Source organism: Phalaenopsis equestris, unplaced genomic scaffold (assembly GCF_001263595.1).
Source record: "Phalaenopsis equestris unplaced genomic scaffold, ASM126359v1 Scaffold000234, whole genome shotgun sequence".
Taxonomy (NCBI): Eukaryota; Viridiplantae; Streptophyta; class Magnoliopsida; order Asparagales; family Orchidaceae; genus Phalaenopsis; species Phalaenopsis equestris.
In genome coordinates this window covers 9,419-14,127 of record NW_018164676.1, presented here as the reverse complement: position 1 = coordinate 14,127, position 4,709 = coordinate 9,419, and positions in this window count along the sequence as shown.

Below are 4,709 nucleotides of genomic sequence, written 5' to 3'. Positions count from 1 at the left end.
ACATTCTTGCCCTTGAGGGCAATACTAAAACACTATTTTCCTTTTCACAACCTTTTGAGATTGGTGTAAGACCCTCTCCATGGCTTCCGATTCTTTACCTACATCTTCGAGGTTGGTGTAAGGCCCCCTCCATGGCTTCTGATTCTCTACCTACATCTTTGAGGTTGGTGTAAGGCTATAAGGTCCTTTCTATGGCTTCTAATTCTCTACCTACATATTCAAGGTAGGAGTAAGGCTCCCTTTTATGGAACATCGCATCCTATTCTCAACTCTTTGAGGTTGGTGTATGGCCCTCTCTATCGCTTCCAATTCTTTACCTACATCTTCGAGATAGGAGTAGGACTCCCCTTTACAAAACATCGCATCCTATTCTTAATCTTTTGAGATAGGGGTAAGGCCCCCACCATGGTTTTTGATTCTCTACCTACATCTTTGAGGTTGATGTAAGGCCCCCTCCATGGCCTCCAATTCTCTACCTACATCTTTGAGATAGGATTAAGACTCTCCTTTATGGAACATTGCATCCTAATCTCAACCTTTTGAGATTGGTATAAGGCCCCCTCCATGGCTTCCAATTCTTTACCTACATCTTTGAGGTTGGTGTAAGGCCCCCCTCCATGGCCTCCATATCTCTACCTACATCGTCGAGGTTGGTATTAGGCCCCCTCCATGGCTTCCAATTCTCTACCTAAATCTTCAAGATAGGAATAAGGCTCCCCTTTATGGAACATCGCATCCTATTCTTAATCTTTTAAGATTGGTGTAAGGCCCCCTCAATGGCTTCCAATTCTCTACCCACATCTTGGAGGTTGGTGTATGGCCCCATCCATGGCTTCCGATTCTCTACCTACATCTTCGAGGTTGGTTTAAGTCACTCTCTATGGCTTTAAATTCTCTAACTACATCTTCGAGATAGGAGTAAGGCTCCCCTTTATGGAACATCGCATCTTACTCTCAACCTTTTGAGATTGGTGTAAGGCCCCCTCAATGGCTTTCGATTCTCTACCTACATCTTCAAGGGAGGAGTAAGGCTCCCTTTTATGGAACATCGCATCCTATTCTCAACTCTTTGAGGTTGGTGTATGGCCCTCTCTATCGCTTCCAATTCTTTACCTACATCTTCGAGATAGGAGTAGGACTCCCCTTTACAAAACATCGCATCCTATTCTTAATCTTTTGAGATAGGGGTAAGGCCCCCACCATGGTTTTTGATTCTCTACCTACATCTTTGAGGTTGATGTAAGGCCCCCTCCATGGCCTCCAATTCTCTACCTACATCTTTGAGATAGGATTAAGACTCTCCTTTATGGAACATTGCATCCTAATCTCAACCTTTTGAGATTGGTATAAGGCCCCCTCCATGGCTTCCAATTCTTTACCTACATCTTTGAGGTTGGTGTAAGGCCCCCCTCCATGGCCTCCATATCTCTACCTACATCGTCGAGGTTGGTATTAGGCCCCCTCCATGGCTTCCAATTCTTTACCTACATCTTTGAGGTTGGTGTAAGGCCCCCCTCCATGGCCTCCATATCTCTACCTACATCGTCGAGGTTGGTATTAGGCCCCCTCCATGGCTTCCAATTCTCTACCTAAATCTTCAAGATAGGAATAAGGCTCCCCTTTATGGAACATCGCATCCTATTCTTAATCTTTTAAGATTGGTGTAAGGCCCCCTCAATGGCTTCCAATTCTCTACCCACATCTTGGAGGTTGGTGTATGGCCCCATCCATGGCTTCCGATTCTCTACCTACATCTTCGAGGTTGGTTTAAGTCACTCTCTATGGCTTTAAATTCTCTAACTACATCTTCGAGATAGGAGTAAGGCTCCCCTTTATGGAACATCGCATCTTACTCTCAACCTTTTGAGATTGGTGTAAGGCCCCCTCAATGGCTTTCGATTCTCTACCTACATCTTCGAGAGAGGAGTAAGGCTCCCTTTTATGGAACATCTCATCCTATTCTCAAACTTTTGAGATTGGTGTAAGGCCTCCTCCATGGCTTTTGATTCTCTACCTACATCTTCAAGGCTGATGTAAGGCCCCCTCCATGGCTTCCAATTCTCTACCTACATCTTTGAGATAGGAGTAAGAATTTCCTGTTTGGAACATCACATCCAATTCTCAACCTTTTGAGATTGGTATAAGGCCACCTCCTTGGCTTCCAATTCTCTACCTACATCTTCAGCGTTGGTGTAAGGCCCCCTCCATAACTTCCTATCCTCTACCTACATCTTTGAGATTGGTGTAAGACCCCCTCCATGGCGTCCAATTCTATACTCACACCTTTTGAGATATGAATAAGACCCCCGCTATGGCATCCTTTTCTCAATCATTAAGGTCATCACCAAAATACTGAGTCCCATCCTCTATAAAAACCTAAAATGTGAGAACTCAATCCCCAACAAGAGTTCTTAATCCTCGATGTTGATCAGATATTCACTTGCTAATTCCCTAGCAAAAAAAATATCACACACAACTCTACACGTCATTCTATGTCTATTGACCTAGGAGTTTGTATTGGTTTTATTGATCTCGTCGATCAACGCCAATATGCGGGTGTGCTTGCCCAGCACACCACACCTATTGAGGGTCCATTTGTTGACCACACTTTTGGTTGAGGTTTAGTTTTTCCTCTATAGTAGCCTAGGGTCTAGCAATATGACTTTCCCGTTGACTATTCCTAGAAAACTTAAAAAGGAACCCTAACCATTAGAATTTCTACACTCATTTTTGCTCAACTTAAATTTTAACATATTTGTCCTAGCCTCTAGCACTTAGTAGGTGGGGTCAGTATGAGGAAGATCAAGAAGAGTCCCTATAGGATTGATTGACCTTAGGGTTACTTTGTGTGTTAGTCTGGAGGTTGTACACTCACTCACACTCACTCTCACCCACAATCACTCACAACCCTAAACCCAAAATTCTTGACTTTGATTCCTTAATCATTTAGAAGACTCATGTAGCTGGTCCCCTAAACCCACTAGCCGTGTGCTGTGGTTTAGCTAAGACCAATACATAAATGACCCAAATGGGGTTTCCATTGGTCCATAGCTCATATATGGTCGTTGGTAGCCCAATTCTACCGAACTTATCCAACTTTTCTTTTGCCCCAAAATCCCCCAAATTACTTAGATACTATTGAAACCCCAAAATTGGTCAAAATCCACAGATTCACCCAAAATATCCAAATTTGTTCAAAATTCATTTCAAGTCATTTGAAGATACACCAAATCACCCAAAACCACCCAAAAATGCCAAATTTAACAAAATACCACCAAAATTGTCAAAATTGCATAAATATCCTTGGCACCCCAAAATTTCCCAAAACCTCCAAAATCACTACAAATGTCTCCAAACCCAATTTGGACCCTCCAATTAAATCCAATTTGACCAATTTTACCATTTTTAAACCCCAAATTGCCTTAAAAGGTCCAACTTTCCAAATTTACCCCAAATGTCCATCAGTTTGGTCCCGATTTCCCCCAATTTCAATCCTAAACTCAAATTCACCTTTCATAAACTCAAATTCACCTTTCATATCAAATTCACCTTTCATATGACCAAGCTAAACCAAATCCAAGCCTAATTGGCCCATGCTTTGAGCCTAATTTTGATATATGTCAAGCCCCAAGTTTTGGCCCTATGACTAAATCCCACCAAATTGGACCCCATAACCTGCTCAATTTGTCATAATTTATGTTGAAAACTCTTCATAACAATCCTAAACATCAAACTTAACCTTCAATTGGCCTTAGTGAAATCTCGATTGCATTCAATTTTAACCAAAGTTGAAAAATCCCCAAATTTGCGCTGAATTGGATATGTCCCCAAATTTCACCAAATTGATTGCCTTAACCCAAAAATTGACACCCAATTTATGTTGAAAACTCTTCATGATATTCCCATAGACCATAATCAATAATCACTTTGGAATTAGCCCAACCTTAGCCCAACCAAGACCCAAAGTCTAGCCTAGCATGCCAAAAATGACCAAAATCTCAAAATCCTTCATATTGAACCCCCAATTGAACTCAAAATCATTTCAATCCTTCATCAAAAACCTTAATTACAATCATATACACAATGTTGATCAATAAATTTGGCTCAAAGTTATGGCTAGCCTAACCCAAACCCAACCTTTGGTCCTTTGAATCCAAATTAAACTCATGCACCAAAATTAACCTAGCCATCTTAAAGCCACCAAATTGATGACTCCACAGCCACTAAGCACACTCTCTTGACTAGGCTAAACACCTTTGGCCCACCCAAATAAGCTATGGACCAATAGATCCCTAAATTAAGAGATTCATTCCCATTTTTAGGTCTTAACCACAAAATCTTTTCCATCATTGCTTGCCTATGGGAGTAAATTATAATTAAACACCCCCTGACCTCCCTGAGCTAAGAAGTGACTGAATCTTGGCCATCCACCAACTGGGTCACCATATAACACCAACTTGAGAGGGTAAAAAATGGTCAAATACCCTATTAAGCCCATCCAAGCTATCCCAATCCAATTGGATGTTTGAGGCCTTCTTTCCTCCACCTAAGCAGTTGGGCTAACCCACTGTCTATCACAATTAAAGCCCCATGGCTCCTCTGTTTAAGCAGCCATCCCCCACGACTAGAAGCGAGGTCAAAACTAACCTTAACAAAACTTTGTCCAATTGATTCCAAACTCCCCCCATAGCATAGAGAAGCTTAGCTCC